The sequence below is a fragment of the Rattus rattus genome, chromosome 14 (assembly GCF_011064425.1).
Source record: "Rattus rattus isolate New Zealand chromosome 14, Rrattus_CSIRO_v1, whole genome shotgun sequence".
Taxonomy (NCBI): Eukaryota; Metazoa; Chordata; class Mammalia; order Rodentia; family Muridae; genus Rattus; species Rattus rattus.
Genome location: NC_046167.1, coordinates 24,634,064 through 24,649,742, shown reverse-complemented (window position 1 = coordinate 24,649,742; position 15,679 = coordinate 24,634,064).

Genomic DNA, 15,679 nt, shown 5'->3' with positions numbered 1-15,679 from the left:
TGTAGTGGAGAAAATTAACATGCCTACCACCTTAGAGTTAAACATTTATTTAACAACTGGGACTTGACGTGAGGATCTTGCAAATGTTAGAGACAGATACATGCTCTTCTCCTGCACTATGTGCACAGTGACTTATTAGGTTCTGTTTGACCTGTCCTGGCCAGTCCTTTCCTTCCCTTCCCTTCCTGTCCTCTCCCTTCCCCTCCCTTCCTCTCCTGTTCCCTCCCCTCCCCTTCCTCTCTCTTCCCCTCTTCTCCCTTTCTTTTCCTTCCCTTTCTTTTCTTCTTTCTTTTTTGTGTGTGACAAAACCCAATTTAGCAACTTACACTTTATTATGATTTTTATTTTCTGTATTCTTTGTGATGTAAATTACGTTGCTTAGCCTATGCTTTGCTACTATTTTGAGTGCTTAGACATTCCCCATGCCCACTGTTGGGTTTTCCCTCTTGGTGTATTTCAGAGATGGAATATTTTAGAGGTCACACATTAGCAAGGGTCTACTGCATTCCTTTGTGTCTGGATTATTTCATTCAGCAAATCTTCCACTCATCATTCTCTTTGCTGTTCCTTACTTGCAAAAGGCCCCTGTTACTTTCCATGAAAGATTTCTAAAGAAATCATTAAAGATTTTTTTTTTTTTTGCCTTAAAAAAGGCAGGGTGAGGCTACAAGGATAGAAAGATTCTAGGAATATGATAGGTTTATTTCTTACACTTCTTCACCAAAGATTATTCAAATAATTTTAAAATGTGGGGGAAAATTCTTAGCAAAAAAATTAATTACAGCTTACTTTTATCTATGCTGGGGACATCATTTCATTGAATTGTTGCAGAACTCCTTCATTGAATTTCAATTGTTCTGTCTGTCAATCAGGATGTCTGAATACTAGGTCTTCAGATCATTCACTTTCTACTTAATTTAAAAATTAAATTTGTGTGTGTGTGTGTGTGCATGTGTGTGTGCATGTGCACACACATGCCATGACATATGTATGGAAGTCAGAGGACAATTTGAAGAAGTTAGTTCTTTCTTCCCACCATATAGTCCAGGGATTGAACTGAGGTCAGGTTGGAGTAGCAAGGTCTTTGTTTGCTGAGCAGATTTGCCTCACTTCCCTTTTCCCTTAGAGGTGGTCTAATGAAAAACATTTCCTGCCATGAAGCCCAACTCTCTCACTCTCCAGGACAGCTCTGAATCCTGCCCAACACAAAACCATACATGAACTGAAATCAATATGAATTTTTTCTTGTGATTTATTTTGTATCTTTAATATCCAGTTATCCAGTATAAAATTCATAGATGACAATGTCTTGTAACTATCAAAAGATTGGACACACCTGATTTGACCCTTAGAGAATTTACTCATTCCTATTTAATCCAAAACAAAACAAAGACCACATGATTCTGCTTCCACATCTTGGATAACATCACTGATGTGTCTTAAATCGTATGTAAAGCTTTAAAGTTGTATTCAACTTGTTTCCTTTATAAAATCAATGTGAGGATTGACGGGATAGCTCAGTGATAGGTAATGCGCTTATAATGCCTGAAGCTCCGGATCCAGTTCTAAGCACACACGAAAGGCAAACACTATATGCATAAAATTAGTCATCATCAATTATTTCTTTGTTAATGGGCATAAACATTATGAACTCTGATCTGTGATGAAAACGAAACCCAGATATTTTTTAAAAAATGTTTATCCAATAACAAGCACTATGATACTGGTGGTTTGCTGTTCAAGGAAAGGGTGACTAAGTTCACATTGAAGCTAGAGTGCTCAGTAGCCTTAAGCCCTGTCCCCGCACCCTGACATTAACTTGGTAGTTATCTGCTCAGTCCCACCATGCTAACAGGATCTCATTTGGTGTTACCTCTGCTCCATCTCTGTTTCTAGACCTGAAAATCAGCCCGATGTTACCAAGCCTTGTTTCATATCGAACACTCTGGAAGTGAGTGGGGACAGTCCAATCATTTTCCCAAGGCTGCTTCTCCATTATGAAAAATGGGGCCCGTTCACACCGGATTGAAAGTTAATAGAAGGAACATCCTTCAGACATCTCTTTAGGTGAATCTGCCTCTTGTGCTCGAAATTAAATCCACTCTGCAGTTTCCTTGTCTCTTCGAAGAACATTACCATCTTTCCAATTACCTTCACTCAGAACCTCAGAGTTCCCTTTGACAGGTCTCTTGCTGCTCCACGCTATATCAAAAATTAAAAATGTCTTGCCTTTCCCCTGACACTTTCCAAATCCCAGCCCACAGCGGTTCATTTCCATGCCACTCAGAAAACCATTTGGCTGTTTTTCAAGAGCACTGTCGTCTCATCTCAAGCCATTGCTGATTATGACACCAAATAAGCATCTCTCAACTGAATATCACTTCTCTGCTGAGGAAACTCAATTGTACTTCCATAGCACTTTAAAATCCAGGCTCTCCTTGCAGACATCCGGACACTGTCTATAGACCCCATTTTCCACAGTCCCAACACCTTTATGCTGATGTGGCCTATGTCTTTATTCTCCTTGATTCAGATTTTTCCTTTTATATGAATTTGTTTTTTAATCTAATTTAAATAATCAGATAATTACTTGGTTTTATGCCATCTTTTTCACTTCCCAAGTCTGACCTTAATTCCAGCACTGTTCTCTAAGGTAGAAATTAGTTCCTTAAAATAGTATATATGTATGTGTATAAGTGGAGTGGATGTGGGTACAGGCAATAAAACTAATTAAGATGTTCTGAGAAAGAAATGAGTGATGTTGGGGAAGGTGAAGAGGGAAAAAGTCACACAAAAACAGAAAGAAGGCTTTGGGGAGGGTCTTAATAAAGGGCAGAGAAATGGGTACAGAGGGGAAGGAAAATCAACAAAAGCGATTTTATTTGAAAAAAAAATAAAGCCACAACAAAACCAAATTTGTTGCATGGTAACCTAAAATGAAAGTACTCAATTACAACAAAAATGCAACAAAAATGCAGTCAGCGTTATCCACTGGAGGTGCCTGTGCCCTACATGGTTTAGCTTGGAATCACCTGTTTCAGTGAGCTCAGGACCTTGTATCGTGCTTGCTGATACTTTCCAGCCAGACTTGTCACTTTTCTGTCTCTGGGATAAAACATCATGAGCAAAGCAGCACACAAAAGAAGTGTTTATTTTGGCTTGTGGTTCTGGAGGGTAAGAGTCCATCATGGCAGAGAGGCATGGCAGCCAGTGGCAGGCATGGTGGCAGGAAGGAGAAGAGTAATCGACTGCTGTTCTTGCAGCGGACCTGAATTATGCTCCCAGCAGCCATGTCTGATGCCTCATAATGTCTCGTAACCTGTCTTCTGGCCTGTGTGGCAGTGCTGTTCTACACATGGCATTCATATAAACCTACACACTCAGTGATCAAAATGAGTAAATAAATGTTTGCATATAACAATGTAAACAACCATAACTCTCTCATGAATATTTTCACCTTCTGTTATTGAAATGATAAATATCATTAGATAACAGTCTTACATGGGAAAGTGTGAATGAATGATAGTGCAGAGAGTCACATGAGAACCATATCAACCCCTCCACCCACAAGCTTTCTCTATCATGTTTGGAATGCTCTACATCCCATTATAACAGTGAAAATATTAATGATGTTTTATGAATTTGGTCTCTTCATTGCATGGCCATCATTTCAGAGGTGAGAAAAGTTCGTTTATCCATCTTCTCTTACTCTAATACCAGCGGTTGTGCCTTGTAAGTCCCAGATGGTAGATAATTGGTAATTGACCCGGACCAGCAGGTCATTCTTCAGTGACAGGTCCAAGACAGGGGAACCAGGGGATCAGAAAGTAAAGAAGACGTAAAGTTTGGGATCGACGTTCTTATATAAGCTCTGTCTTATGCCAAGGAAGTTTATCAAGAATCACTGTTTCTTCTCTACAGTTTGTAGGTGTAAAATGGGACCGAGTCAGCAGAAAGCCATCATACATTGTGACTAAGTCAGCAGGAAGCTTAATCAAGCAATGCTGTACAAAGGGGACAGAGGCTATCTCAAGTGCATTGCAGATCGAGCACACAGCGGTCTGGGGACCCCCCTAGTCTCTTGGGGGGTCGTGGATGTCAGAGTCCCATCAAGCAACCTCAACTCTTCGAGACTCTGTCCCCAGCCCTGGCACAGACCTTGCCATGTCTGTTCCTGGGCAAGCACACAGAAGTACTGTTGCTTTTACTCTTTCATCGGGGCCTCAGAAAAAGCCTTAGATCAGCCTGGCTCCCAGCAGCTCATCATGGGAAAGGGTAATAAGCAGACATGGTTGTTTTCAGTACGGATCAGTAGAAGAAGGCTTCTAGAATTTCGGTTGTCTTCGTCCAGAATTAGAGTTTATCCTTAGTAGAAGGATTTACACAGTCTGCTTAGAGAAGCCTAGACAGGTTTATTCACAACCACGACCTGGAGGTAAAAAGGGATGGAGTCACTGGATTAATAAGTAGATTTTAAATGGTTTGTAGAAGTAGGGCCTGTGGGCACAGGTTACTAAACCCAGTACTTAGGAAGGGAGTCAGGAAGATCACAGGTTGGAAACCAGTCTGGGCTCCACAGTGAGTTTCAGCCAGACAGCTTAACCAGAGCCTGTCTCAGAATAAAACAGTAAACTAGCAGAGGGAGGTCGAGGGCTACATCTCAGGGGCAGAGAGCTTGCCGAGCACACATGAGTCTTTTGCCCAACTTCTGGTACCACAAGAAATGATTTGTTCATGAACTGAATTAATAGAGTGCATGGTGTTGATGATAGATACTGGTCCTAGTGCTGGCTGCGACTGTCGCAGAGAGGCAACTCGTCGGAATAGAACATCCTTCAGTCTTGGGGATTATAATGTCCCTGTACCTCGGCCAGTCTCAGGATCTTTGCTCTCATTCGCTCATCCCACTTATTTATCATTAGTTGTCATTAATGGGTGGTGGATCATACACCTGGGGCTGGATTAGGAGTATTTGCTTTAGAAAATGAAGTGTCAAACATCTACAAAGTTTTCTATTGCAGTGTTTAGTCTTATAAAAATTATAAGCACTTGCTAAAGGTGCCATACCTAGCATAGGCCCAGATCTCATCGTCAAGGGAGGCCTGCCGTGGTCACCAACCACTAGGGAAGATTCAGTCAAACTGTTTATTCTTATTGTAAAAGTATGTTCACCAGTCCATCTGGCACATTACTCATTAAACTATATGACTGATATATTCACTTTCTATCCTGTTGTAAAACAAACCAGCAAATTCTGATGTTAGAAAAAAAAGACAACCTACAAATTTATGTAAATTGGCTTGATTATGTTTAAAAGTGAATGCTCTTCCAATCCAAATGGCTTATTATAAAATGTCTTACTAAATATTTAAAGATTTGTTTTTTATTTTTATTTATGCACATGTATGTATACATGTAGTATATATGTATGTATGTATGTATGTATGTATGTATGTATGTATGTTTGTATGTATCTATGTATCTAGGTGAGTACAAGCCACATGAATGCAGGGTCCTGCAAGAGGTCAAATGGGGCATTGGGATCACTGGAGGGCAATTATAGACATCTGTGAGCTGCCTGACCTGGTTCTCAGAACTGAACTCCGTCTTCTGCAAGAGCAGCCAATGCCTTTTGCTGTTCAACAGCCTCTCCAGACTGGCAGTTTTAATTCTTGATCATGTGCAAGATGTCCCTGAATGGGAACCATGCCAATGATCTTGGCAAAGTAAAAACAGAACTGTTGGTCCTTTGAACACAAACACCAGATGTCATATCCTCTATACGCCATGATGAAGACAACAACATCATCATCATCAACAACAACTTCATCATCATCATCATCATCATCAAAAGCAACAACTGTCATTTCCTGAGGAAATAACAGTGTACCATAATACTTTAGCTTCTTGTCATTGCTAAGCCAGAATTCCCAGCATATACTGACTCCTTCCTGTTAGGGGAAAATACACAGTATTAAGAGGGGATTTTATTCTCAAGAGTGAGGATATAAACATACTATTCAGAATGTTGGTAGCCACTCAGGACCTAGGAGACTAAGAGAAAGCAGTGGAAAAGGAGCAATTCAGAAAAGGCATCAATTAATAAGCCAGAATTTATGAACATGTTGCAAGAGGAACAGAATTGTGTGTGTCTGTTTTCTAAAGTTCAAGTGGATTTAAAAAAATGGCTACAAAATAGCCCGAAAGAACTGGGAATTGGGGAGATGCTCATGGCCCTTCCCGTGAAAGGTGTTTTAAATATTCGGGGTTAGAATGGAGTTGTGCTGTGCATTATGTAAATAACCTTCCAAGCCTCACCACAGCATGCTTCTAATCTTCAAGTAAATAGCAACTTTCTTTTAAAGAGAAAAATAATACAATTCTAAAAGGATTCACTAATGTTTGCTTAGCATCTCTTTGGAAACTTTCTAAGAAGAGAAACCTTTTTTCCTTTTCCTGCATTGGTTGAATTACAATGTTCTGTGGCCTGTGGTTCACATTAGTGCATTAGCCTTGCGTGTTTGTGAGCGTGTGTGCAAGTGTGTCACTATAAGGGAAAAACCATGAGAGGAATGGCTGTAACAGTAGGCTCCTAGTACCTATGTACAAGAGAAGACAAGTTTATATAGTGATGTATAAGTTAAGGAATATATGATCTCACTGTAGTTTCTAATTCTTCTTGGCATTTGTGTGTGTTAAAACGTGTGTATGTGAGTGCCTGTGTGTATGTGAGTGCATCCATGTGTGTGAGTATATGTGAGTGCATGTTTGTATGTGAGTGCATGTATGTTTATGAGTGCCTGTGTACATGTAAGTGCATGTGTATATGTGAGTGCATGGAGTGCATGTGTGTATGTGAGTGCATGTGTATACGTCAGTACATGTGGTATATGACTACAGGTGTGCATGTGAGTACATGCGTGTATGTGGATGCATGTGTGTATGTGAGTACATGCATGTATGAGTGCATGTATATATGTGTGCATGAAAGTGCATGTGTGTATGCAATTACAAGTGTGCATGTGTACATGTATGTGGGTGCATGTGTGTACATGTGGCAACCAGAAGTCAACCTTGACTGTCATTGCTCAGATATCATTCACCTTGGGTATTTTTGTTGTTGTTATCAGACATGGTCTGATGCTATGGCTCCCTGATTAGGCTAGGCTGTCTGCTCAGTGAGGTAGGGGTGCTCCTGTTTCTATCTTCCAAGAAATGAGATTACAGGAGCATAATTTATCATACCAGATTTCCTTCCTTCCTTCCTTCCTTCCTTCCTTCCTTTCCTTTTTCTTTCTTTTTCTTTCTTTCTTTCTTTCTTTCTTTCTTTCTTTCTTTCTTCCTTTCTTCATTTCTTCCTTCCTTCCTTTCTTTGATTATGTATGCTTAGATTAAGCTCAAACCTTTGCATTTGCAAAGTAAGCCCTTTGCAGATTAAGCCATCTCCACAGCTTTTCAATCAATTTGGGATGGTAACAAATTGGAATTTAATGTTAAGAGTTGCTGATGGATTCATGTGCAGCAATTTCTTGAGTATTAAATGGTGAGGAAACACTCTAAGTATGAGAAGAAAATGCATGACTTGATTTTATTTTGGAGAAAAGAAGATAGTCTCAATTACCCATGGGAATTGCAATCATGGATATGTACCTGTTATTTTAAATCACTTTGAGGTCCCAATGAATTAACAACATTGAAGTCCTGTTGATATCACATAATGCCCCTCATGCCACAGTTCCAAGACACAGGTCCCATTGGCAATGACCAGGTGAGTAGCATACCTTTATATAGTCCCTCCCTTTTTAAAAAAAAAATAATTCTGTTTTCTGGGAATCACTTTCTAGTAAAATAACTCTTAGACTCTCAGATCTGTTTCCTGGAATTCCAGATTGAAGAATCTTTTAGTCGATCCTCTCACAAATGCTTGAATGCAACAAAGTTCATTCAGGTCAAACTTATAAAACGGGGATGTCTTAGAACATTCTAAGGGAAAAGAGATTTCCTACACAGATATTTCTACAGTCTTAAACACATGGTCATGGTGCAACTGATGGAGAAAACAGGCTATACCTGTTTCAGATTTTCAGATTACCAAGAGGACCTCCAGAACGCCCTGCAGCACAACAGAAGATTTAGAGAGAGCAGGAGATTGGCAGATGCTAGCACTAGAAGGAATGTGGTGTGTGTCCTTGGCAAGGAAGTAGAACAGTGATGATTTCATGGAAATTTCAAGCTTCGAGGAACTATATTATCACTGGAGCTGAAAATGAAGATAAGAGTTACCTAATGGTTAGCTTTGTGTCAACTTGACATATGGTAACATCACCTGGGAAGAGATGTCCATGAGCTATTGTCTACAGTGAGCTGGCTTGTAGATTTGCCTGTGGGGGATTGTTTTAATTGAGTCAATTGATATGACAAGAAATGGTACATTGTAAGCAGTGCCATTCCCTAGGTAGGGAATCCTGGACTGTGTAAGGATACAGAAACCAAGTGGAGTACAAGCAAGCAGGCAAGCAGGCAAGCAGGCAAGCAGGCAAAGGTTTCTTTCTGCTCTTGACTATGGATGTATCGTAGCAGGCTGTTTGAAGTCCTTGCCTTGCCTTCCCCATGATGAGGGACTAAAATGATGGATCTAAAAGCTAAAACAACCTTTTTTCTTCCCTAAGTTGTTTTTTAATCCCCACATTTCATTACAACTACAGAAATGAGTTTAGGATAAGCTCTACCAGGAAGTGTGACCCATAATGAACTCCTATGCAGCAGCCAGTGAGTCATTGGCAACCTTCAGTCAGAATAAATGAATCAGATGTGTGCTTTTGAAAGGGCAAATCACCAAGGGAATGGGGTGAGACAAAATCAGGAAGTCACATTGTGACATAGTCACTCTAACTCAGCAAAGAAATAGTCAACCCTCCAATAGTAACAGAAAAAGTAAACTCTCAAACTGGGAATCCACAAAGATGATTTGCTTAATGCAAAACTCCTTGTCACTTGAAGTCATAATGAAGTAAGATGCAGAGAATGAATCAAATTATACCCAGATTTCCAGATTGAGAAACTCATTGGATGACATTACTATTTATTAAATAAGATGCAGGGGAGATGAAGATCAAGGGATGGGACAATGGACCCAGAAATAGGAAATTAGGATAACTTAGGATTATTTGGTTCATTAATGTTTAATTACTATTTATTTATCAGTTATGGCAGGATTTGAACCCAGGACCTTGTGCACGCTACGTAAGCACTTTAATCCTTACCATTCATTATCCATTAAGATTTAATAAGTAACTGATGTCAGTGACTGAACAAAACTAATGCTCTCAATGTAATTTTTTAAAAAATCACTTTGTGCCGCTCCACTAATAAAATTAAGGGCATCAACTATTTAATCTATGCTTGACCTCATCTCTCACATGCATGTAAGGCTGAATTTGCACCATCTTTTATAGCCTCTTCTAGACTTTGAAGGTTTCTACTCAGTCACTGAAACGTACTCGGCATCTTGTATAACATCACAATGATTTTATTGGCAGTGGCTGAGCTGGTCTGTTAATGGGATCAACCTGCTGGAATGTGGGAAGTGTAGGTTGGCTCTTTTAAATTTACCCTTCATCCTGCTCCACCTCCTGCATGACAGAATGCTATCTGTCATCGGCCCCACACACTTCCTGTAGCTCTCTTGGTAAGGCGATCCTGAGCACATCCTGCTCTTCTTTCTCCTGCTTACTTTACAAGATACCAAGGTGACTCACATTGATCATCACCCATGCTCCAGAAATACATTTTCTAATTTGTCCTTTGTTTACTGTGGTATGGTCTCTGGTCTCCATTCCCAGTCTCTCCTAGAGAATGGAGCTCTCTGGGCTTTTATTCTTCAGTGTCTCTCCCCTCTTCCACCTCTGCTGTTGAACTTGCTTTTCCTTTCTTCCTTCATTCCTTTACTCCTTCCTTCCTTTTCTTCTTCTTCCCCCTCTTCTTTATCCTCTCCTTTTCTACATCTTTCTCATTTCCTCCATTTTTCTTTCTCCTTCCTATCTACTTACCTGTCTGTCTGTCTGCCTGTCTGTCTATTTACCTACCTACCTAATCTCCTGATCTAAATTCTCAACAACACCATTCTACTAGTTGCCATCTGCAGTTTACATCTGAATTCCACATCCAGTACACTTATTTGGATATAATTTGTCCTCAGCACATATCAGCAACTCACGCCACATTTCCTTAACCCTTAAAGTGTATTACCTATAGCACACAAAAAATCTATTGAAAGAGGTAAATGGACCCAGAAAGACACTCTGTGTTCATAGATTGTGTAGAATAATAATACTCTTTAAATGACCATCTCAATAAAAGCAATTTACAGATTCAGTGCAGCCCAATCAAAACTATTGCCCTTTGAGGTTTAGGACCACCTGTGGATCACTGAGCATTGTAGGTGCTCTGACACATAGATGGTGCTAAAATTGTGGTCCATGAATCCAGATATCAGCTCCCATGAAGGTCATCCAGTGGCTGCAAAAGTTCAGGACTTCTAGGACTTTTAGACCTAATGGTGCTTGATGATGGAAATATCTTTAGCAACCCAAAAGGTTAAATCTGATATGTGAGGTCTTTATAGGAAAGCACTGGAAATTTTCTCAGACATTGAGAGTACCGGAAATAGGATAGAGTTCTGCCAATGGGAGGTACGAGAAAGCTGCCAACACAGATGCCTCATTTTAGAGCCACTGTCCCTTGGCTAATGGCTTCCTGCATCCTAGCCCTCTGTGACAAACTTCTGGAAGCTATGTGTATGAGATGACTCAGAAAGATTAAGGACCGTTTCTAACAAACCCTCCACGACTGTTATATCATAAAACTGATGCAGTGTGACAAGCTTCCTTCCTTCCTGCCCATGACTTGAAAAGGTCACTACCATTTTACCCACTCTGCCTGAAGGGAGAGGAGCTCTCCTGGTTATGAAACTTCAAACATTTGAGAGTTTAAACATAAAACTTAATTCAAAAATAATTTTGGGAAATCTTTTCTTATTACAGTCAAGGTATAGACTGAAGACAAACTAAATGCCCAAGATTTCAGTCTAGTAAAAAAAACCCTAAAACCAAACCAAACAAAACAATACCCTTCCCACATACGCACACATTAAGAATTAGACTCTTATTTATAGTTGCATTGTTGAAAGTCAAGATCATTCCTGTTTTGGTAGTAGGAAGACTGCCTGGGTTAGATGCCAGCTACAGCAGCTATAGTAGATACCTCTAACCTATCTTAACCCATTCTGTAACTAAAGCAGTCTTTGTTTCCTCTCTGAATGGTGGTGACTCTCACCTTGTACCCTGAACTTGGAACTAAGGGATCTTTGTCCAGAACAGAAGGCCTCAAATACAAAATCCAGCACAGTACCTTCTAGAATCTTTTTCCAGTGTTTGAAATGGGGTAAAACATGCACAACATAAAATTTGCTTTCTCTTATTTTCCTTCTTATTATTATGAGACAAGCCTCATGTGCCACAGGGCATACTCTTGAACTCACTATGTAGATGAATATGACCTTGAACTTTTGATCCTCCTGCCTTGAATTCCAGATGCGTACTACCATGGCCAGTTTATTCATTGCTGCAGATTGGACCCATGGCTTTTCTCACACTAAGCAAGGACTCTACTGACTGAGCTGCATGCCATGTCCTGGTTTTGAAATGAACTTGTCAGTAATATTAAATAATTTATGATGTGATGCAGCTATTATGACCAGTCATTCATCTCTTAAATACATTTTATCACTTTTTCAACCTGAAACTCTGTACCCATTCTTTACAGGAAATAGTCATTTCATTAGTTCTGTGAATTTTATCATTTTTAAATATCTCACAGTGAACATATACAGAATGTGACTTTAAACTATTTTATTACATTTACTTGTGTTAGGGTGTGTGTGTGTTTAACATATTTGTCATATTTTTGAAAAAAATTAGAATTATCACAGACTCTTGAAAAGCCACCAGTGTTATAGTATACTATTTATTTTGTTACATTAATGGAAAATTACATTCCCCTTGAATGTATTAAAATTTGCCCAAGGTTGAAAAGGTTACAGAAAATCCTACCATAAAAATGGTAATGAAGAATATGTGATGCTTATCATATTAGCTGCTTTCCTCATTGCTGTGAACAGATACCTAACAGAACCTAACAGAAAGCAACTTCCTTGGGAGGAAAAGTTTGTTCGGGGTTACAGTTCACAGGGAACAGTCCATCATGGTGGGGAAGGCAAAGTAGCAGGAATAGTCAGATCAATGGCATTGACCAGGAAGCAGAGAATGGAGGGTGGCAGAGTTTCTCCTTTCTACTTTTATATTTGGTCTAGGACTCCAGTCCAATGATGTCACCTATATTCATTGTGTGCCCTCTCTCCGCCCTGGAAACTCCCTCACAAGCACACAGAGCAATGTCTCCCGAATGATTCTGACACACTCCCCAAGCTGATGATGAGAATTGACTCCCACATTCCTTAATGCCAAACACATTAATGTCCTAGATATTTATGGAAAGAGGACAACAAAATTGGATAGGAGGTACTGACTTTCCCACAGAACTCTCAAAACCCACCTACATGGATCCTCCTGCTAGGAACCAAGACTTTCATATGTGACCCTGTGTGGGAATACATCATAAACAGACTGTAACACTTGGTTCATTTTCTCTCTGTGTTAAAATAAACATTACAAAACTGCTACCTTTACCAAAGGAAGTAGAAAGACTGGCTCAAAATTGGAGTCATCACTTCCATCCTTGATGTTGTCCCAGATAGGAGTCAGGCAACAACAATGCTGTAGACTGACTTAAGGGTTCAAAGTCATTTCCCACCAGCTAGTCCCCTTCACACACCACTTCTGTTTATCAGCGCACATGCCTCTCCTGTTTGCATACACCCTGGGAGCTTACTGGTTTTTTTTTCTTGAGTCAATATGTAAAAGCACTTATGAGAATTAGTTTCCCCAAACCTTAATAAATTCAGAATTTTGATGTAGCTATCAAAAAGTTAATGCAATGTAAGTAATTGAGGACATTCTGAAGAACCAGAGAGGAGAATTTGTCATCAAATATTTAAGGATTAGTCACATGGAGAGGAGTTTAAGGTCAAATTCCCTCAGCATCAAAGGATAAAGCTAAAGAGCAGACTATCTGGGTGAGTCCTTGCTCTGGCCTTTTCTAGACCTTCTAAATTTTAGCAGCTTGTGTCCTCTCTGAACTTTATCTTGTTGGTAAAATAAAAAGATTTCTTCTTTAACCCAAGCAGGGTTGAACAGACTAAGAACCCAGAATAAATCATAATCAAAGGCAAAGAATCGCAGAAGTCAGCCTTGACTATGTAACGAGTCTGGCATCAGACTAGGCTACCTGTGATCCGTCTGAGGAAAAAATAATGTGGAGGACTAGAGAGATGGCTCAGTGCTTAAGAGCACTGGATGATATGCCAGAAGGCATGGGTTTGGTTCCCTGTACCCATGTGATGGCTGACAACATTCTGTAACTCCAATGGTAAAGCCATCTCATGTCCCCTTAAGATACTGCTCCCTTCCCACACTCCCACTGTACATACATGCAGGCAGGCAAAGTCCTACCTTGAGGCATTGGTGTAATAACACATTTAAAGTTGTTTAGCATAATAAAAATGTACTTGCCTAGGCTAGATAGCTGGCTTCTTTATATTTCTCATCTGTGCTGAATATTTATTCAGTCATTCATGTGCATGTCCAGATCATTTTACCTCTTGGAACACGTGTCTGGATCCCCTCACGTCACTGAGACAACTGTGGCCTCCTGTGTAGCTAGGATAGTAGTGGAGATCACATCCTTTGCTTCCCCCTTAACAGTTTCTTTGCTTTTTATTTTCTTCATAGTCACTAGTTTTCAACTGAGAAAGAGAATCCAGCACCGTTTAGTTAACTGTGGGCAATAGCGGCTGTAGTTAGTCTGTAGTTATTTAAACAATGACAGTGCACTTAGTTTTCTGCCAAGCATGGCCATATTCTAGCATTTATTATCTGAGTCTGAGCAAAATATAATACATTTTGCAAGAATCTTACAATCCCAGAACAAACAAACAACAACACAGAGCAGACATTCAGAGAAATAAATACTCTGTCATGTGTACCGAATGACATATGTTACTGATAAAACTGTTTGCAAAGTGAATACCATGATGGTATCAGTGAATCCTGGTAGAAAACATTGGCAGAGCCTGGATGGGGAGGTGTTATGCTGGCTTCAGATTTGAAAGCACATGGGGTGTTTTACCAGATGGAGAAGAGACGGACGGTTTTGCATTCAGACTCCTCCAACACTCCATCAGATTCTGGTGCCCACTCCTCTCTGTTTTGCCTACAGCTCTGTTGTGCCCTCTATCTCTCTGTGGGAAGGGCTGGTGGGTTCCCTTCCAGAGAACCTGGGTCCTGAGAGACAGAACTCTCTAAAAGTGGTTTGTCTTTGTCTCTCTTCCATTCCAATGTAAGTTTTGAGTCTTCTGTATTAAGTCATAAATCTTATTTCTTCTGGCCCAAAGCAGTCAATCTGAGGAAAATATTAATAAGATGATATGGAAACTATGCATTAAGTGAATACGGGGGAAAGGTTAGGGAGAGATCAATAACCTTAACTGTCATAAGCCTGGAGGTCAAATCTTACTGTAAGATGTTTGGAAATGTACACGATTGTAAAAACACATATGTATTCTTACATAGTCTCCGTGCTTCACTCTTCCTGTCTTCTTAGGAACGTTCTGCTTGAGGTTAGCTCAACGCCAGTGCGGTTTTACAATCTTTTTTTTTTCACTTATCAAAGAAGCTGAGTCCGTATTTGTTCAACATATTTGACTTGCATTAAACTTGGCTGTTCACGATAGATTTCTGCTCAAGCAGGCAAACGCATTCATAGAGAGAACACACTGAGAATAAGGGTGGAATATTCTTTAGCATCTGTAAGGGGGTTGTTAAGGGGAGATCTGGAAATAAAAAAAATGAATCATCACAATATCCTTCATATATTTAAAAATGGGACAAAATAAATTTTAATATGGAAACTCAGAGGCAAGATAAAAAATACAGATGAGCAAATATATGCTTGGTTAAAAATGTTAATGTCTGCACATGTTTTATTTAGTAAAGCATTTAAGAAATTAGATTGTTGTTTTGGTTGTGAGCCTAGCCTTTAATAGCTGAGCCATCTCTCCAGCCCAAAATGTGTAGCACAGACTGGCCTCAAACTCATAATCCTCCTGCCTCTGTCTCCCCCAGCAAATTCTACAGGCGTGAAACAATTCACAGACCATATGAAGCTCAAGGAGAAGGAAGACCAAAAAGTGGATGCTTCAATCCTTTTTTGAAGGGGGAGTGAAATACTTACAGGAAAAATACAGGGACAAAGAATGGAGCAGGGACTAGAGAAAAGGTCATCCAGAGACTGCCCCACCTGAGGATCTGTCTCATATGCAGCCACAAATCCCAGTCACTATTGCTGATGACAAGAAGTACATGCTGACAGGAGCCTGATATAGCTCTCTCCTGAGAGGCTCTGCTAGAGCCTTATTGATACAGATGATGATGCTTGCAGCTAACCATCAGACTGAGCACAGGGACCCCAGTGGAGGAGTTAGAGAAAGGACTGAAGGAGCTGA